The sequence below is a fragment of the Mus caroli genome, unplaced genomic scaffold (assembly GCF_978045245.1).
Source record: "Mus caroli unplaced genomic scaffold, Mus_caroli_1 scaffold_10, whole genome shotgun sequence".
Taxonomy (NCBI): Eukaryota; Metazoa; Chordata; class Mammalia; order Rodentia; family Muridae; genus Mus; species Mus caroli.
In genome coordinates this window covers 23,733,768-23,755,913 of record NW_028227265.1, presented here as the reverse complement: position 1 = coordinate 23,755,913, position 22,146 = coordinate 23,733,768, and the positions used below count along the sequence as shown (strand labels likewise).

At 45.1% G+C, this 22,146-nt stretch overlaps 1 protein-coding gene across 2 annotated transcripts in view; it reads right to left on the bottom strand.

Moving 5' to 3' along the window:
- Window positions 1–20,393, bottom strand: part of Gfod2 (Gfo/Idh/MocA-like oxidoreductase domain containing 2) — a 44,171-nt gene extending 23,778 nt beyond the window's left edge. For both annotated transcript variants that reach the window (XM_029480955.2, XM_021170080.3), the window contains exon 1: window positions 20,214–20,393. The gene's annotated coding sequence lies outside the window, so the exon portion shown is untranslated. The remainder of the gene's footprint in view (window positions 1–20,213) is intronic.
- Window positions 20,394–22,146: the final 1,753 nt, after the last annotated feature.

Genomic DNA, 22,146 nt, shown 5'->3' with positions numbered 1-22,146 from the left:
GAACAGGAGTCTGACGCTGTTGCCTGCCTTTGGGACCTTTCCCCTAACCACAGCCCAATCTTTTTCTTTTCTTTCTTTTCCGTTTCCTCTTTCTTTTCCGTTTCCTCTTTCCTCTTTCTCTCCCCTCTCCTCTCCTCTCCTCTCCTCTCCTCTCCTCTCCTCTCCTCTCCTCTCCTCTCCTCTCCTCTCCTCTCCTCTCCTCTCCTCTCCCCTCCCCTCCCCTCCCCTCCCCTCCCCTCTCCTCTCCTCTCCTCTCTTTCTTTTCTTAAGAGACAGGGTTCCTCTGTGTAGCCCTGGCTGTCCTTGAACTCAGAAATCCACCTGCCTCTGCCTCCCAAGTGCTGGGATTAAAGGTGTGTACCACCACTGCACAGCTAGAGGCAATTTCTTAATTAAGGTTCCCACTTCTCAGATGATTTTACTGTGTATCAACCTGACAAAAAGACTATTTTGTAGCCAGGCGTGGTGGCCCACGCCTTTAATCTCAGCACTTGGGAGGCAGAGGCAGGTGGGTTTCTGAGTTTGAGGCCAGCCAGGTCTACAAAGTGAGTTCCAGGACAGCCAGGGCTATACAGAGAAACCCTGTCTCGAAAAGCAAAACAAAACAAAACAAAAGACTATTTTGTACACATGCACATACACATACAATTAAATATTTAAACGATATATTTATATATTAAATACACACATATATGTTTAATATTTATTATATAAACATATTAAATTAATATACAAATTAATATGTATATATACATATATATATACACACACACATACATATATATATATATGGCAGTGGTAGCCCATGCCTTTATTCCTTGTCTCAAAAAAAAAAGCTTCAAAAATATATATGTATGAAATAAAGTAGAGGGACTGAAGAGATGGTTTAACAGTTACTAACACTGCTTGCTCTCCAGTGAACCCAGGTTCAATTCTTTGCACTTTCATGGCAGCTCACAACTATCTGTAGCTACAGTCCCAGGGTATCCAATGTCTTCAGCAGGCATTATACACACATGGTACACAGGCATACATTCAGGCAAACACCCATACACACATAATAATTTGGGGGAGGGGAATTCAAGACAGTGTTTCTCCATGTTGGCTTGAATGTCCTGGATCTCGCTCTGTAGACCAGGCTGGCCTTAAACTCACATAGATCCAACTGCCTCTGCCTCCCAAGTGCTGGGATTAAAGGCGTGTGCCATCACCACTCGGCTAAATAAATTTTTTTAAAGGTGGAAAACAAGGAAGATGTTTCACAGACACAGACTAGGATGGGTGATAGCGGGAATACAGTGGCTGGAACAGACAAATACCAAGGGGAGCTAACACAGGCAGAGAGCATCCAAATCAACATGGAGCTGTGGACCAACACCCCTCATGAGCATGAAAACAATCTCTCAAAACATTACATTAGGAGTGGTGGCTCATACCTTTAATCCTAGCAGTTGGTAGGCTGAGGCAGGTGGATCTCTGTGAGTTCGAGGCCAGCCTGGAGCTCTTGTTCTTATTGCTGGGAGAGTACCTGAACATGTAACAACTTCCTGACCTGCAATCAGACATTATCCATAGCCTCAAGAAACACCAGGTCATGACAGACAGGTGTATAAGCCAATCTGTTTTAAGATATGACATCTATACAGTGGCATATGTGGCATATGCTCCTAGTCACAGTGCTCAAGTAGAGGCTTCAAGTGTTCCAGGAGGGTCATGTGTTCAAGGCCAGAGCAGCTACATATTAAATACAGCCTTGGGATATCAGAGATCCCCCCCCCCACATACACATACAATATGCTAAGTAGGTGCTTGTATATAGCACAGGAAAAACACCACTAACTACAGGGCTTGGGGTGGCATGCAAATGGGAAGGCTTCCTGGAGGAAACGCTCTAACAACCCAGAAGTAGTGAGAAAGTCAAGTGATAATCAAGTCCCCTATCACGTTCATGTCAAGGCCCCCCTTTTTAAAGATTTATTTATTTTATGTACAGTACACTGCTGCTCTCTTCAGACAGACCAGAATAGGGGATCAGATCCCAGTACAGATGGTTGTGAGCCACCATGTGGTTGCTGGGAATTGAACTCAGGACTCCAGCCCCGTCAAGGCCCCTCTTAAATGACAGCTCACTTCTGTCTCTTAGGCCTTCTTTCCCTCCCTTCCTCCCTTCCTTCCCCACCCCAGTTTGAGACAAGATTCTTTTTTTTTAGGAATTCAGTGTTTATTCATATTTAATATTATTCTTCTAAATGAGACAAGATTCTAACTCATGGCAACTCAACTGCCTCGGCTTCTTGTATGCTGGAATTACAGGCATGAATTTGAACACTCTTCTTTTGATGGGCTCAGGAATCCTCCATCCCACTGAGCATCTATGACTGTGCCAGGCTACGGGTACTGAATCACATTCCCCAGTGTAGACTCTGAGTTAGCCGTACTGTTTGATAGCCAGTTAGATCTTAGCAGGATGACAGGACATTCAGATCCACTTCTCAGTCAACAGGTTGTAAAGCCAAAGAGAAAAAGAAGGATTTGTAAGTGGGCAGAGAACTGGGACCTGAGTCCTATCTTTGGCCCTGGCAAGGGACATGATATACTGGCCTGCCTGGTCATTTACTGAATACTAACCCCAGTGCCAGAAGCCCCAGGTAACTCCATCTTTGGCTGCCAAGGATAGCTACGAAAGCAGATCAGCACAAAAATCACAAATATTCTTAAAGTACAGAAGGTTTTTGTTTGTTTTGCCTTTTAGGTTTGGGGTTTGTAACTCAACTGCACAGTTCCCAAGCGTGAACTTTGTACATGATTAATTGTACTGCAATATCAAAGGGTTGGGCTTACCTGCAGGAAACCTTTTAAGATTACTACCCAGAGGAAGGCTCCCTGATGAAGAACAAGGACATCCATCGCCCCCTCCAGTGTCAATCCAAAAAGGTTTCTCCATGACCCTCAGAACAACTGTCTGCCCCTTGAAAACTTACCGACCTAAAGTACAGGGATAATAGCTTCTTTGCCCACTGTGACTCTCAGCCCTTAAGACTGGCTCTGCACTAATTTTTTTTTATTAGTCTGTAATAAAATACCTACATTTGGGCTGGTGAGATGGCTCAGTGGGTAAGAGCACCCGACTGCTCTTCCGAAGGGCCAGAGTTCAAATCCCAGCAACCACATGGTGGCTCACAACCATCCGTAACGAGATCTGGTGCCCTCTTCTGGAGTGTCTGAAGACAGCTACAGTGTACTTACATATAATAAATAAATAAATCTTAAAAAAAAAAATACCTACATTTTATTAGTCTGTAATTTACACTACATTCTCTACTTCATCTGCATCCTTACAATGGAGATCACAAGGACCAAGGAAGTGACGAGAGTGCAGACAGATCTCAGTGGCAATACTACTTGGCCAGTAGCAATATGGTTTAAGCTTGAAAAATACTGTTTTAAGGTAGGTCTTAATACTCTAGATATCCAGGGTCACGAGAGAAGCACAAAGCCATCCTGTGGGACCAGGAGAGACATGAACAAATCATTCCCACTACCTCAGCCGACACTAAGCCAACTGCCAGTTATAGGAGTGAGATTATGTTAGGCCACTGGGTTCCACTTGAACTGATTTAGACCAGGAAACATGAGAAATAAACACTCGGCTTAGGTTCTTGAATTCTGAGGCTGTTTGCTGTACAATAAGACGTTACCTAATATACATCTCTATGACCTGAACACCTACAGCCTTCATAGGGTCTGCCTCACTGTCCAGCCTATTCTGGTCTGTCCACCTGGTTTATCACTAGCCTGACTGAAGTGGAGGCCCCATAGCTACACCAAGCTCTGTTCCTGTTGCACATCACAGGTTCTATTAGACAGCTTGGATTTCTCATGTCCTTGTCAGTCTGAACTGACTAAACTGAGACTGAACTCAGAGCTTCACTTACAATAACTAAGTATTCTACTAACCTACATTTATTTTAGTTTTGTAGTCCTGGGGATCCAACTCATGGCCTTATACACGCTAGGCAAGAATTGTCCCAGTAAATTACACCTGTCTTCTTTTTTTCCTTGATTTTTATAGATTTATTTTATGTGTATGAATGTTTTGCCTGCATGTATAAATGTGCACCAGGTGCATGCCTGGTATTCACAGAGGTCAGAAGAAAGGAGACAGATCCTCTGGAACTGGAGTTACAGATGATAATGAGCTGCCATGTGGGTGCGATGAATTGAACTCAGGTCCTCTGCAAGAACAGCCAGGGATCTTAACAGCTGAACTGCCTGTCTAGCCCTAGAACAGCGATGGGTTCAATCCTGCACAAAGTAAAAGAGACTCCCAAAGTGTGCACAGGACATGGAACACATGGAAATCTCATATATTTATGGTGGAGGTATAAAACAATACAACCACTTCAGAAACTGAAAGGCTTTTGGTTTTTGTTTGTCCTGTAGATCATGCTGGCCTCCAACTCACAGAGATCTGCCTGCCTTTGCCTCCCTAGTGCTGGGTTAAAGGTGTGTGCCACCAGGCTGGAGAGATGGCTCAGCAGTTAAGAGCACCAATTCAACTTCTAGAGGCCCTGAGTTCAATTCCCAGCAACCACATGGTGGCTCACAACCATCTATAAAAGAGATTTGATGCCCTCTTCTGGTGTGCTTGAAGACAGCTACAGAGTACTCATATAAATGAAATAAATCTTAAAAAAAAAAAAAAAGAAAAAAGAAGTGTGTGCCACCACATCCAGCTTAACTGACAATTTTTTTTTTTTTTTTTTTTGGTTTTTCGAGACAGGGTTTCTCTGTGTAGCCCTGGCTGTCCTGGATCTTACTTTGTAGACCAGGCTGGCCTCGAACTCAGAAATCCGCCTGCCTCTGCCTCCCGAGTGCTGGGATTAAAGGCGTGCGCCACCACGCCTGGCTCTGACAATTTAAAAGAATAAATTTCTACATATCTTAGTCCACTGATAGCATTTTTGCTTAAAGATATTTACCTAAGAAATGAAAACCTATAGCCATTAAAAACTGTATACAAATGTTCAAAACCAACCTAAACTGGAAACAAACGTTTGTCAATAGGAGAACGGAGAAACAAATGGTAGTGCTGTGACCTAATGAGATACAGCAAAGCAGTAAAGTGACAATAAACTGTTAACCAGAAATACATACAACAATACACACACACCTTAAAAACATGCTGACTGGAGGCCAGGCAGACACACTAGTCCTATTGAAGTAGATTTCCAGCTACCTGAAGAACACACAGACAAACCTTTTTTATATCTATAGATATAGATATCTCAAAACTCATCAAACTGAAAATTTGAAATCTGTGTGTTTAACTGTAAACTGTAAGTGAATCACTCCTTGATTTGCTTGGTTATGTAGCTCAGACTAGGCTCAAACTCACAACGGTCCTCCTGCCTCAGCCTTCTGGGTGCTGGGATTACAGGTGTGGGCTGTACAGGTATGGGGTCCAGGAGGATGAAAACTGGCACCACATAAGGATTAAACAAGTGAGACACGGTGGTGGGGTACAGCAGGGGGACAGAGAGAGTCAAAGGTCAATCTGAGCTACAGGGTGAGCCTTCCTAAAAGGCCCTAAAAGAGAAGGAAGGGAAAGAAGGACACTGATGGTATATATGGAATACATTTATAGATCTGTCATGCCCAATGAGAAAGGCACCGCCTATGACTTGGGGTTGTACATGAGGAAAACTGATCTTGGCAGTCCAGGGAAGAAATAAGCACAGTAGTTCAATGCCAGTAAAACACTAGACTCGAGCCAGCACAGTGGTGCACACCATTATCCCCCCACCTGCCCCACACTAAGGGCTAGAGGAAGGCCAATTTCTGTGAATTCCAGGCCAGCCTGGTCTACATAGTGAGACTGTCAAAATAAAATATAAAATAAAATAAAATAAAGTAAAATAAAATAGAAAAGCTAGGTTGGGGGTTGAGGAGATTGCTCAGTGGTTAAAGCTCCTGCCTTGCCATCTGAGAACCTGGACTGGAGTTCAGATCCCCAGATAGACTTCGTAGCACTACAATCCCAGAACTCCTACAGGAGGATAGGGGACAGAGACAGGAGAATCCTCAGAAGTTTGTGGCATTTGTCATAGTGAATAACAAGATACCCTGCTCTCAAGCAAGGTGGAAGACAAGAACCAACGCTACAGGTTGGCCTTTGACCTCCACATGCGACATGGGACTCACATACACAAATATGCATGCACACATGCACATATGTGTGGTTAGGCAGCCTAACCTACTATGTGAGTTCCAGATCAGTGAGAGATCCTGTCTCAAAAAATAAGGCAGAAGGCACTGGAGAAACGACCCCTGTCCTACCTACACTACTGGCCTGGCATCTAGTTTAGGAGGAGGAGCCACTCTGGGGAACACGTAGCTCACTGGTAGAACACGTACTCCTCCCCAAAAAGCTTCCCACTTCAAAGCAGCCGAAGCCTCCACACAACTGCATATGTTCAATATAAAATCGGTCTGAAATAGGTAAATCAAAAATAGCAAAATGTTCTGAACCTTGAGCTGCAATTATACACTATACAATACTACATATCCAGTCATCATGGATAAAAACCTAAACCTGCCTGATGTTTGTTCGGACAGTGGGTCGGTTTTCATGTTCATCCCACTTCATCTGTCTGCAACACCTGATGGACTGTCCTACCCTCCTTGGCACAGTCTTCTTTTCTCAGCTCCTAGAACATAAATGTCTCCTGATTTCTCTGGCCACTCCTCAGACCCTTGCTAGTTTCTCCTGATAACCAATGTAACCACCACAGCTCAGGCCCGGCCCACGTCTCTCTTCTGTTCTATTCGCTTGGTGATTCTACCAAGTCTCATGACTTTAAATACCATTCTATTCCCTAGTGACTCCTAAAGTTGTCTGCTGGATCCTTTCGCTCGAGGTCCAGACCAGTATAATCAACTACCTATCTGACATCTCCATTTGTGTGTTTAATATGCATCTGAAACTTCAAATGTCCAGAACAAAATACTGATGTTTCTATTCTCCCCATAGTGGCTTCATCACTTAAACTGGTAACACAAATGTGGCAATGGCTCGAGCCAAAACATTGGAGTTATCCTTGCTTCCTTCTTTTTTTTTTTTTTTTTTTTTTTTTGGTTTTTCGAGACAGGGTTTCTCTGTATAGCCCTGGCTGTCCTGGAACTCACTTTGTAGACCAGGCTGGCCTCGAACTCAGAAATCCGCCTGCCTCTGCCTCCCGAGTGCTGGGATTAAAGGCGTGCGCCACCACGCCCGGCTCCTTGCTTCCTTCTTACACTTGATATCTGATCTATCAACACATCTCTGCCTTCTGACCTCATCCTGAAGCCAAGTGCTTTTCACTTTCTGTCACCATCGCCTTAGTTAAGTGACCACTGTTCCCTCTACATGACTGCAATAGCTTAACTGGCTCTCAGCTTCCAATGAGCCTCCCCACACTGCACCCCCAATCTACTCACATAGCACTAAGAGTGACCTGATTAAAGTGTCATTCAGATCAAGTTACTTGGCCAAAGGCTTTCTCATGTGGAATAAGAACGAAATTCTTCCACTGACCTACAAAGCCCTACACGAACTGTCTGCACCCTCCTGCTGCCTACTTTATCTTCTGACCTTATCCACCAAGACAGGCACAATGGTTCACTGCTGTACAAATCTCAACGTGCCGTGTTTGCTCCTGTCTCACAACCATTATACTTGAGATGCACTCTACTATATAGAAATCCACGTGTCTCCCTCGTCCTTTCAGGGCTCTCTCAAATATATTCTTTTTTCTATTACTTCTTTAGTACTAGGGACATTGGCCCTAAAGTCTCATATGTGACAGGCATGTATTCTATCTATTAGCCATTTTCTAAGATTTTAAACACAGTCCCATAAGAACAGGTCTGTGGTTATACAGCTGCTGCTGCTGATGATGCTGTTTTACCCGCCAATCTGCTAGAATTTACGCCCCCGAGAACAAGTAAGTTGGGGAGGGGGCTTTGAGAGGGCTTTTTTTCCCCAATGTTTTATCATGGATGCCTAATATATAATAAATGTTTAATATTTTCAGAAGGGCTGGAGAGATGGCTCAGTGGTTAAGAGCACTGACTGCTCTTCCAAAGGTCCTAAGTTCAATTCCCAGCAACCACATTGTGGCTCACAACCATCTGTAATGGGATCTGATGCCCTCTTCTGGTGTGTCAAAGACAGCTACAGTGTACTCATATAGATAAAATAAATATTAAACACACACACATATACATTTTACATATAAATAAAATAAATCTTAAAAATTTTTTTCTGAAAAAGAAAAACTTTCTTGTTCCTACATAATCAAGAAACTAAGATACATTATTGAGCTAATAAAAACTGTATTCAGATGGGATGGAGAAATTGCTCACTGGTTAAAAGCTCTTGCAGAGGGCATGGTTCAACTCTTAGCATTCTCATGGCAGTTTACAGCTACCTGTCTGTAACTCCAGTTCCAGGGAATCTGACAATGCCCTCTTTTGACCTCCTAGAGCATCAGGCATGCACATGGTGGACATACATATATTCATGCAAAATATTTGCACACATAAAATGAATAAATGTAGTCAGATGTGATGGTGCAGTACTCAGGAAACAAAGGCAAGAGGCTCTGTGTGAGTTCCAGAGGCTAGCCAGGGATACAGAGACCCTGTTTCAAAACAAATCAATAACAAATAACCCAAGCGAAAAAATAAATCTAAAACCAACATATCTAGAAATGGGCATGGTAACTCATTCTGGTAATCACAGCATCTGAGAAGCTGAGGCAGGAGGATTTTGAGTACTAGGCCAACGTAGGCTACATATTGAGACTCTATCTAAAATTAAAGACAAAGAGAAGAAAAGCTATACATAATTTAGTAGGGTCTTGTGATGCATCCAGATGTGAGTAATAGATCTCTAGCTACAAAATCTGCTATGAGGCTGATACTCAGTTGGTAGAGCACCTGAATAGCATGCAGGAAACATTGGTTTTATTCCTACTAACACTGCAGGTAGGTGGTGGCTTAATCCTAGAATTTAAGAGGCAGAGACCAAGAATCAGAAGTCACCCCTGCCAACACAATCAGTTCTAGGTCAGCCTGGGTTCCATGAGACCCTGCTTTAAAAGGAGGAGAGAGGAGGGGGGAGGGGAGAAGAGGAGAGAGAGAAAGACAGAGTTCCAAGGGACATGCACTTCTGGGAAAGAGATGAGGAAAGAGATTTCCAGTTAGGCATGGAAGTTCATGCCTGTATCCTAAAATACTCAGGGCCATGATAAATCTTTGTCTCAAGCAAAACAAGGGAGGCGGCTCAGCATGCAAAGGATCTGCCATGTAACAAGGGAGACAGCTCAGTATGCAAAGGATCTACCATGTAACAAGGGAGACAGCTCAGTATGCAAAGGACCTGCCTGTAACAAGGGAGACAGCTCAGTGTGCAAAGGATCTGCCATGTAACAAGGAAGGGGCCTGTGCTTAGACTCCCAACACACATACAAAAAGCTCAGGGGGAGGGGTCCCAGGAAATCCCTTTGCTAATACTAGTGCTGAGGAGCCAGAGACAGGAAGATTCTTGTGGTTTAGTGGCCGGCTAGCCTAGCCAATTTTGTGAAATCCACGTTCAGGGAGAGACCTTGTCTCCAAAAAAGCAAAAAAAAAAAAAAAAAAAAAAAACAAAAAAAGTGGAAAGTGAATGAAAAGAACACCTGTTAGCAATCTCTCTCTCTCTCTCTCTCTCTCTCTGTCTCTCTGTCTTTCTGTCTCTCTGTCTGTCTCTCTCTCTCTCTCTCTCTCTCTCACACACACACACACACACACACAGGAAGGCATGTTTATGTCATTAGCTTGAGGCCTGAGTAGTCACCGGCTCAGGAAGGTAAACAAGTCCCTGGTGGCAGCACACTGAGGACTGCAGAGGCGCTGCCTGCCTGCCTGCCTGCCCTGTGTCTCTCCTGTAACAGGAGCTCTCAAGGGTGTCCTTAGCCCAGAAGCACTTCTTCAGCGGTCACTCTGCCTTTCCACCACGGGAACCACAGCACCAGCTACCTTAGTCTCCTTACCTTCACCTTTCCTCCTCTTACCAAAGAATACGGCATAGCTAAGTCTGGAGGACCACAGTAGATAGTGTGGAGGCTCTGGTCAGTCACACAGAGACTGATATAAAACGAAGGAAAGTAACAGTGGACCCAAACGAATGCGAGTGAGTCAAACTTAACCACTTTCAAAGAAACATGGCAACAATGAAGCCTCCCTGCCCTGTCTCTGTCCTCACAGTCTGTCACCACACCCCATCAACAAGACATCCTGATATCACTTGAATTCACCCATTACTTTGATCTCCACAGATTTTTCCTAGTCCCGAATATTAACATAAGCCCACCCATCCATCCCCACATTTCTTTTACATTTCTTTTTTTGTTTTTGTTTTGTTTTCCAGACAGGGTTTCTCTTTTAGCCCTGGCTGTCCTGGAACTCACTCTGTAGACCAGGCTGGCCTCGATCCGCCTGCCTCTGCCTCCCAAGTGCTGGGGAGATGGCTCAGTGCTTGTCATCAAGCCTGACAACCTAAGTTCAATTCCTGGGGCCCACATGGCCAAAGAAGAGAACTGATACCGACAAACGGTTTTCTGACCTCTGCATGAAAATGTGGCACGTGTACATACACAATTGTGGTGGTCCACGCCTTTAAGCCCAGTCTTTCTTATAACCTATTTGATGTCCAGAATTGTGCCAGTATGACAGACAAGCCAAAGAGACTTAAACTGTAGGGCTGAACCCCCAAAACAAAGACAACCACACCTCATTATCAGTGCTTGGGCCAGGGAAAAACACAAGCCAAGGAACTGACTATAGTGTGGTCCCAAGTCCCCGACAGACAACTGGTCCTTAGTCTGAAATGCTGAAATGAATGCCTTCAGAGAGATGGGAGAATACTTTTCCACCAGCAATTATGCTCTGACTGAAAACCAAGAGATGAAGCTAGGCATGGCAATGTACAAGTATAATACCAGCCCTTGGGAGGCTGAGGCAGGAGTTTTAGGTCAGCCTTCGTTCGACACACAGCAAAACTAGACTCTATTAAAAAATGATGTCAGGCATGGGTGCATGCCTTTAATTCCCAGCATTTGGGAGTCAAAGGCAGGCAGATGTTTTTGAGTTTGAGACTAGCCACAGCAACATAGAGACCCTGCCTCAAAAACAAAATAAACAACAAAAACAGAGGCTGGTGAGACGGCTCAGGGCTTGATGTCATTTGCTACTAAGAAAGACAATTTAAATTCAGTCTCTGGGACTTACATGGTGGAAAGAAAAGACGTAAGTTGTCCTCTCACCACAACTATGTACACAGACAGACAGATTTTCTGTTTCTTTGCCTCTCTGTCTGCTTCTGTCTCTCTTACACACACACACACACACACACACACGCACGCACACACACACCAGAAAAGCAAAGGGGAAGGGAGGGATAAGGAAGGAGTAGAAAAGAATGGAAAGGAAAGGAAGAGAGAGGAGGAAACAGGTATTGAGTCTTACCATCTGTTCCTATAAATATTGTTTATCTGAACAGTGCCTTCAGTGACTCTGCATGGTCACATATTAATGCCATCCCACTGGGAGTAAACCCAAAAGCAGGACAAAGAGATGTTATCCCTCAGTTCCACTAGCTGACAGCAGTCAACTTGCTGGGCAGCCAACATGGGGTCAGAGCAAAGGCACCAGCTCGCCACTGGGTTCATCGGCACAGGGCCAGTGACTAGCCAGATGACCTGTTTATTGTGGGAAGCACAACTGCCCGATCACAGAAGGTCAGCTAATTGGGTCATAAAGGAGTAGGAAGCGTTAACACCCACAGATACATTCGGTTTACTATTAGGTTACCGAGCTTTAGCTGGGAATAGGAAAAGCATCCCTCTGTCCTCTGCCAGCCCTATCAGATCATCACTGGGTTTCCTTTCTTTCATGTTACATTTATTTATTTACTGTGCACATTTGTAGAGGGCAGAGGGCAACTTGCAGGAGTTACTATGTAGATACTAGGTAGATACTAGAACTTAAGCTCAGACTGTCAGAGTCTTCTAACTGGCTCTTTAAAATAATAAGCTGGGCATGGTGGCACATGACTGTAATCCCACCACTCAGGAGACAAAGGCAGGAGAAGTGCCAGGAGCAAGAGGCCAGGTGGGACTACATACCAACCATCTATCAGAGCAGCCAGGGTAAAAAGTAAGATTCCGATTAAAGCACTCGAACACACACACTACCACAGACACACATTACCCATCTGCACTCCACACACACACCACACATACCATACAAACATACACACCACCCACACACCCTACACACACACCAGACACACACTACACACCCACACACCACACGTACACACTATCCATCCACACCAGACACACACACCACATACATACACACTACTCACACCCCCCCACACCACTAACACACACAGCCAACACACCACAGACACTACCCACCCACCCATACCACATACACACACATACACACTGCCCACCCACACTACACACATACACATACCACAGACACACATTACTCACCTGCACTACACACACACACACACACAGACATACCACACATACCATACATACATACACTCCACCCACCCACAAGACACACGCTACCCACCCACACATACTACACACACACCAGACACACACACTACATCACATACACACTACACACATATCACACACACACACACACTACCCACACACACACCAGACAGACACACACACACACTACATATACACCACACATACATACTACCCACTCACACCACACACACACACACCAGACAGACAGACACACACACACACTACATATATACCACACATACACACTACCCACCCATACCACACACATAACCACAGATTATACCCACCTGCACTACCCACACACACAACACACAGAGACACACACACATACCATACATACACACCACACACACACTATCCACCTACACAAACTACACACACAACATACTACCCACACCACACACACACCAGACACACACCCCCACTACATACACACACACCACATACATACACACACGACTCACACACCCCCACACCACATACACACACATACACGAATACACACTACCCACCCACACTACACACACACACATGCATACACACACCACAATACCACATACACACCACACACACACACCATACATACCACACACTATCTCCCACCCCTTCCCCCCCAAACACACACACACATACTCTACAACATGGCCCACACCTATAATTCCAGCTGTCAGGATATGGAGCCAATTAGAGCAAAAGTTCATCAAATGCTGGTTACATAGCAAATATGAGGGCAACCTGAGTAACAGGAGGCACTTTCTTAAAAACAAAACAACAAAAAACAGAGAGTTAGGAAAAAAAACCAACTTTCCTCTGATACTGTTTCAATAGTGGGTACCAAACTGACACCAACCCAGGGCCACTCTCAGCCCCTTCTTGCCAAGCAATTTAATCTAATCCCTCAATTTTATCATGACTCCGATGAAAACACCCCTAATTTCCAACCTCCTGCCTTCCTAACCAAGTGGCTGCAGCTCCACCTCAGGCTCCATTCCTCTAAGGGTCTGCTGGAAATTCCCGCTGGGCTGGCAGAGAACCAGCTCTCTCCAACTGGAATTCCTCCTTCCCTCGAGCCTGAAGCTCCTCCGGTGCCCCGCCCCGCCCCCACCAACGGACCACAGCTCGCCAGAGCTCTTTCCTCATTCATTTCCTACCATTTGTAATCACAAAGAGGCAGGCACTGTGCCAGGACCTGGGCACACAGGAGTGATTCAGGCAGGCCATGTCCCAAGAGCTCAGTGTCCGTTTCTTGCTTGTCCCTAGCTGAACAGAGACTGGTATGGGACCTGGGAACCGGGCTGTGGCAGGCCATGTGGTAACAAACCTGGTTTGTCCTTAAGGCACGGAGAGCGAACCTTCCAACAACCCACTTGAGTCTTTCCTTAAGAGGGTTTCCAAAGGACAACTATTGATTTAGCCTTAAGGCTTTCTCCTTGTTTGCTTTTGGTTTTGAGACAAAACAAAACAAAAACTTAATATATAGCCATGGCTGGCCTTGAACTCCTGCCTCAAAGATCCTACAGCCTCAGCCTCCCAATTGCTGAAATTACAGGCATGAGCCACCATGCCCCCTTGTGATGCCCTCCTGCACAGAAATCTGCTCACTAGGGCTGGCAGAGTGGCTCAGTGGGTAAAGACACTCACCCCAAGTCGTACAGATCTGAGCTGAATTCCCTAGAACCAACAAGGTAGGAGAGAAGTGTCAGGTTCTAAAGGCTATCTGTGGTGCCCATTAGCACACCGAAGGGCAACCTGGCCTCCAGGCCTTCTCCACTCTTCTCATCATCCCCCAGCCCTAACTGCCAGCTCCTGGGCTCCCTCCCCAGCTTCTCATTCTCTCAGAGCCCTCCTTACTATCCAGCCATGCTCACTCTCAGTCTTCCTCCCTCTCTTGTCTCCTTTGCCTGAATTCCCTAATTTCTCCTTCCTCTCTTACAGTCGCCTGCCTCCTCTCTTGGTCAAGTGCAGTCAGCTGGCCTTGTTGAAGCTCCTACTGTCCCTCCCTGAGCTGGACTCTTCCAGATGCTTCTGGCTGTACTCTCCCTCATTTCTTCCCCTCAATTGTACCTTGGAGTAGTCATGTCCTCAGCTCACTATCTGGAGCTGAAACCCTCAGTTTATACAAAAAGCAAATTCCCACGCATTGTTCTCTGACTTCCACACTTGCAATGTGGCAAGCATCTGCCCAGAGACATGCATCTGCACACACAAAAGAAGTAAATAAGGAAGAAAAATCTACTTACTAGCTGGACCATAACTGCTTAGCGCTATCCTCCTCTAGCTGTTAACTGTGGGATGGAGACGAATTTTTTATTGCCACCCTTTTCTCTTTTGTTGCTGGGTAATGAAGGGGCCCGATGTAAAATACAGGTTATATACAGGATGTGCCTAGCTGAAAATACTCATTCATTTAAGGATTTAGAATTTTCTGTTCCTGCTTAAATGATGTCTTGTCCACTACTGAGACTACACATTCCTTCAGGACAAAAATTGTGTTCTCAGTACCAAGCAGATTCTAAGTCCCTGAAAATTACAGATAACATTCCTTTATAATCTGGTACTTACTTATATATTCTCTGGATAGCAATCAATATATTAGGGCTATTAAGCATTGAGAGAAAGATAAATTAATTTTAAAATAAACAGCATGTGTGCTGACTTGTTTTATGAGAATTGGCATAGGCTTGAGAGATGTGAACCTTAACTGAGAAAACACTCCTTAAGATCAGGTTGTAGGCAAGCCTGTAGGGCATTTTCTTATTTAGTGACCAATGTGGGAGGAACCAGTCCATTGTGGTCCTGGGTTCTATAAAAAAGCAGGCTGAGCAAGCCAGTAAGCAGCACCGCTCCATGGCCTCTGCATCAGCTTCCTCTCCAGGTGCCTGTCCTGTTTGAGGTCCCCTCCTGATTGCCTTCCACTGTGAACAGTGATGCGAAAGCATAAGCCAAATAAATCCTGTCCTCCCCAAGTTGTTTTTGGTGACAGTGTTTCATCACAGCAATAGTGACCCTAAGACAGCAGGATGGAGATCAAGCCCAGCAAGATAACTCAGTGGGTAAACCAGGGCTGGCTATACTAACGCCTGATGACCTGAGTTCAATTCATTGAGCCCCTATCAAGGTGAGCCCATATCAAGGAGAGCTGACTCCAAAAAGCTGTCTCTGACTTCCACACGTGTGTGCCCATACAGGAACATCACACACACACACACACACACACACACACACACCACCTCTAAATGTTTAAATACAACAAATTATTTTAAAAGTAACATCCTATAAGGGAGATAATAAATTATTTACTCCACTGCCCCTATACAGAAGCTGGGTCTCTTGAACACTCCACACAGGAATATAAATGCACACTGAAAAGAAACAGGGAGTATGTTTAACACCTTCCCTCTGACAACCACAGGATACCTAAGCAGGTTGTACCTGCTTAGTTGTACCATGTTGGTACAACATGTTAGTTGTACCAACATGTTGGCTCAGCCATGCCTAAACAGGCTCCCCTCAGAGATAGCCATTTCCTAGCAAGTGCCACCACGGGGCTGCAGAAACCACTAAGCACTCTGCTTTGCAATGCAGTCTACCACTAAGAACCAATGAGATGGTGGGATGGTAGAGTTCGGAGGTAAAGCATGTATGTACAATGTTCAGTATTCCTAAAAACAAAACAACCAAAGGACAAAAGCCCAAGCCTAAGATCTGAGCTGGGTGGTTGGTGCCACACAGCTTTAATCCGAGCTCGGGAGGCAGAGGCAGGCAGCTCTCTGTGAGTTCGAGGCCAGACTGGTCTACAAAGTGAGTTCCAGAACAGCCAAGGATGTTATAAAAACCAAAAGAAAGGGCTGGGGAGATGGCTCAGTGGTTAAGAGCACTAACTATTCTTCCAGAGGTCCTGAGTTCAATTCCAGCAACCACATGATGGCTCACAACCGTCTGTACAGCTACAATGTACTCATATACATAAAATAAATAAAATAAATCTTTCAAAAAATAGTAATGGGGAAGTCTTTGACTTTTTTTTCTCAATATCTCAACTTTCATAACTTTGATAGTTTTTTTTTTTTTCTTTTCTTTTTTAATGGTACTGGGGATTGAACTCAGGACATATGCATCCTAGGCAGGAGCTCTGTCTCTGAGCTACTACAGTGCAGACCTTTTCCATTTTTTTTTTTTTTTTTTTTTGGTTTTTCAAGACAGGGTTTCTCTGTGTAGCCCTGGCTGTCCTGAAACTCACTCTGTAGACCAGGCTGGCCTCGAACTCAGAAATCTGCCTGCCTATGTCTCCCAAGTGCTGGGATTAAAGGCGTGCGCCACCACGCCCGGCCACTTTTATTTTTGATACTGGGTCTTGCTAAAGTCCAGGCTGTCTCTGAACTCACTCTGTAGCCCCTACAGCATTGACTTTGTAATTCTCTTGCCTCAGCCTTCCACTTGGGATTATAACCTCTCACATACCCGCTCTGTTCTTTTATTCGCATTAAAAAAAAAAAAAAAAACACACACACACACACACAAGAAATCGAGGGGGCTGGGCATACACTTCAGCACCAGTGAACTCGGCCTGCATGCCTGAGGCCCTAGGCACAATGCCCAGCACAAGAAAACAATTAAATGAAATAAAATAAGACATGACATATAAATCTTTAAAAGTTTGGCTTTTTCACCTTCAAATATAAACTGCTTTGCTTTACTGTAGGGCTTCACACATGTGCAGAAGAAAACTCTACTATTGAGCCACAAGCCCCAGCTCCTAGGCCGACTTTCAAGTTAATTAATAAAAAACCTGACATTTTGTGTAAGACAAAGTCTTATTATACTACCTACAAATTCTCAAAACCGAAATCTCTGCTGCCACGTTTCTCCTAAATGCTTTCTGGATCCATCTGTGGCTCTACCTAAAGATCACTCCATTATGAGTTTGCACAGGTGAATTTCCAAGCACTAGAAAGGCAACAAGGCCATTTCTCATGTCCGATGAGTGGTGCCTGATTCCCGTTTTCTTTTTCTTTTTTTCCCCTCTTTCTTTTCCCTTTCACTCCCCCCTCCCCCTCTTTCTCTCCCCACTATGTAGCTCTGGCTATCCTAGAACTCAGGAATATCCACCTGCCTCTGTTTCCCAAGCACTGGGATTAAAGGCGTGAGATTAAAGGCCAGGCCTGGCTCACTCCTATTTTATAAACAACTCACCCCTGCATCACAGATTCACTTTGCCAGATGGCACCAAATGCCTTTTTTATTTCTCATATAGAAAAACCAGAGAGTGAGTTCAGTGAAAGTCCACCTGTGAGCATTACTGGCTTATCTGGGAAGGGTTCCTTGCAGTTGACCTGTCAAACACTAGTGATTACTTTATTGCAGGTCAGGCCTGATAGCTGCCCTCACTTACCCTGAAAATAGAGTGAGAGCTAAGCAATCATTTGTCAAAGGTCTCATCGTCATAGTAACTTTGAAACACCTGGACAGTCACCTGTAAGTCCACACTGCTCTGAAAAAAGTGTCGAGCTGTAGAACTCGGGAAAAAATGCACACCAAGCCCTGAAGCACAGCGCAGCCACATCTAAGCAGTACATAGCCCAACAATGTCTTGGTAGCTAAGAATACTTATTGCTATGGCAAATGACCTAGGTTCAGTTCCTAGCACCGACATAACAACTCACAGCCATCTATAACCTCAGGACTAGGAGATCCGACACCCTCTTCTGGTCTCCACACGCACCAGGCACACATACATGTAGACACACACACACACACACACACACACGCCACAAAAGTGGCTGATCAGGTAAAAAGTACCCGCTGCCCAGCCTGACACCCAAGTTTTAGCCCCAGGATCCACATGGTAGGTTTAGATGTTCCCGACCTCCATATTCATACACACAAAATTAATTAATAAGTTGTAAAAAAACCCTATTTTTAATGGAAGACTACAGATATAGATCAACTAATACAGCGCATGCCTGGCACACACAACGCCCTGGGTTCAATTCCCAGTGCCTTATAAAACCAGACATGGTAGTGCACTCTCAGCCCGTGGAAGGCAGAGGCAGGAGGGCCAGAAGTTCAAGGTCATCTTTAGCTACACAGCGAGTTTGAAGCCAAATCTCAATAAATAAATTGAATAATTAAAGGATTAGACCCAGACCAATAATTTCATAGGAAAAGGGAGACAACACATAGTACATTCCTTACAACAGAATTTTTATCTATAAAATACAGACTCTACCAAAAGAACTGCCTACAAAAATCTCCACTTCTTGGCTCCAAAACATGTTTTCAATTCATAGTCCTAAAGAGTTAATTTTCTCGATTTCTGTAAAATGGGTGTCCTGCAGCTTTTGTGTTCTCTGGTGTAGTTTTTCAGAAGGAAGTGAGTTTCCTATCACAATCAAATCTAGCTTCCCCTACTCAAAGACAATCATCTCCTCCTTGCCACTTCATATCACACCGGCTGTTTCTTTCAACTGAATGGTCTTCCATTAAGAAAGAAGTCTTTGTGCGAGGGCAGTGGTGGCGCACACCTTTAATCCCAGCACTCAGGAGGCAGGGGCAGGCGGATTTCTGAATTTGAGGCCAGCCTGGTTGGTCTACAGAGTGAGTTCCAGGACAGCCCGGGCTACACAGAGAAGCCCTGTCTCGAAGGGGTAAAAAATAAAAAAAGTCTTTGTGGCCACAAATCATAAAGTTAGTGCTGCGGCCGGTTTTCATTTCTTCCTCATGTACTCTGTCCTTAGCACAATACTGGGAACAAGGAACATAAGCGTCGTAAGTTAACTTCCTTGCTGTCTATCCAATGCAATTTTATACCTTTACATTTCTGTCCTGTTCTTTAGATTCTGAGGCAGTCCCGAAGGCAAACTGTCCCCATGGCCATTCACCAATGCCCATGTCTCCATGCATGTCTTTCCTCACCAGGGCTGTAATAAAGCCCTGATAGGAACATCTCATCTCATCTTTTGTTTCCACAAGTCCATCCGTTTGTTTGTTTGTTTCCTGAGCTACAAAAGTAGGCCATGGCCAACCAGGACTCGGCACTCAGGCAGGGCTGGCAAGGTAAATCAAATGCTTCTAGGATGTTCCTTTTTAAAGCTTTTACCTGAACACCAGTTTCTTACATACTTTCTGCCTCAAGTGCAATCTCATTTTTCAAGAGCATGAATAGCTAGTAAGGCGACGAGTCCTTTGTCTGAAGTGTCCACACCTCACAAATCCTCATCCACAAAGCGCCCATCCTCACTCAGGTAATGGGGTGGTCTGCTCCGCAATGGGCGGGGTAGCCTTGGGTTTCACATCTTTATGGGGATGGGTTAGGTTCAAGCAAGATCCAAAATTCTGCGTCCGAATGTGCAGGTCCTATCTCCGAGGTGGAGAAAACGAACCTCCGAGCGACCTCGTACTCAATGCCGTGCACACACTGGCATTTAGCACAGCCCTCCTCCAGCCAGGGCCCCCGCGTATACTCGCTTCCCACCTCCGGAGCCGGGCGGCGGCAGAGGCCGGGCCAGCGCCCGCTCCCGGCCGCGCCATGCCCTCCTTCACCCTCGCCCGCCGCCGGCTGCCTCTCACCTGGCATGCTGGCATTGCCCGCCCAGAGCTGCACGCGAGACCATGGATCCGGACGGGTTTCGAGGCCGTCCGCCTGCCCTGAGGGAGCTAGTGCGGATGCGCGCGCGCCGGAATCCAGAGCACCGATACCGGGAACACGCCGCCTGGTTTCTAAGGAACAGGGGTCTATGGTACGGAGGGGCGGGGCGGCAGGAGAACAGCGCATGCTCTGTGACGGGAGGTGGACCCGCGGGAGGCGGGGCCGGGATAAAGAGCTGCGCATGCTCGCGCCTTGGGGGTGGTGCTTGGGAAACCTTCAAGAAGCCTGTTGCTGTCAAGTTTTCGGTGGTGGATGTGTTGATGCTAGGGTGCTTCCAGCTTCGGGCGCTCTCAGATTTGCCAACCGGCGTCAAGAATGTATATAGATGCTTTAGAGTGTTTCCTGGAATGAAGGAAGGTCTCGACAACGACCTGTGTTTGTAGAAGCACAGGTTATTTCCAACTGGTCGGATTTTTCTTTTCTTTTTTTTTTTTTTTTTTTTTTGTTTTTTTTCTTTTTGGTTTTTTTTCGAGACAGTGTTTCTCTGTATAGCCCTGGCTGTCCTGGAACTCACTCTGTAGACCAGGCTGGCCTCGAACTCAGAAATCCACCTGCCGCCAAGGCTACACAGAGAAACCCTGTCTCGAAAAACCAAAAAAAAAAAAAAAAAAAAAAAAAAAAAAAAAGAAAGAAAGAAAGAAATCCGCCTGCCTCTGCCTCCGGAGTGCTGGGATTAAAGGCATGCGCCACCATGCCCGGCCTGGTCGGATTTCTTTTTTTTTCTTTTTTTTTTTTTTCTTTTTTTTTTTGGTTTTTCGAGACAGGGTTTCTCTGTGTAGCCCTGGCTGTCCTGGAACTCACTTTGTAGACCAGGCTGGCCTCAAACTCAGAAATCCGCCTGCCTCTGCCTCCCAAGTGCTGGGATTAAAGGCGTGCGCCACCACGCCCGGCTTGGTCGGATTTCTTGACAGAAGATTGGCTTTCGTTGTTTGCTCAGGTGTCTGGTCTCTTTCTCTGGGTGTTCTTTAGTTGTTCTTTAAATGTCGTTTCTCTTTTAGGCTATAATCTGAAGTTCCCCTGACCTCCTTATAGAGCCTGTGTTCTCTCAAGAAAATACATCTTGTAATGAGGTTAGCCTTAGTTTTACAGTGAAGCTGGTTGATTTCAGTGTGAAATTGGCTCTGTAGAATGTGACTGGGTTGGTTTTTTGTTTTTGTATGTGTGTGGGAAGACTCTCTTGGTTACTTCTTAGTTGCAAAAAGGGAGGCTCCCGGTCCTCATCCCACAGCAGGCTGGAGAGATAGACTATGCCTGCTGATCTGAGGCGGGTTCTGTGACCCTTTATCAGTTGTAGGACTTGCCACCATTACCACTTTGTCTCTACCCCTGGCAACTTCCAGAGTGAAACAAAATCTTAACTTTGAATCCTCTACTTCAAATGGGCCTTTGTCTCCTGTCCATTGGAGACAAAGGATCAGAGTTAAAAATAAAAAGTGGATGTACTGGGCTGGAGAAATGGCTCAACGGTTAAGAGCACTGACTGCTCTTGCAGAGAACCAGGGTTCAGTTCCCAGCAACCACATTGTGGCTCACAGCCATCTGTAATGGGATCTGATACATTCTTCTAGTGTGTCTGAAGACAACTACAATGTACTTGTATAAATAAAAATAATTTTTTTAAAAAGTGGACGTACAGATGGCCTAGTCGGCCATCACTGAAAAGAGAGGCCCATTGGACATGCAAACTTTATATGCTCCAGTACAGGGGAACGCCAGGGCCAAAAAAATGGGAATGGGTGGGTAGGGAAGTAGGGGGGAGGGTATGGGGGACTTTTGGGATAGCATTGGAAATGTAATTGAGGAAAAGATGTAATAAAAAAAAAAGAAAGAAAAAAAAAGTGGACGTACTTTTTA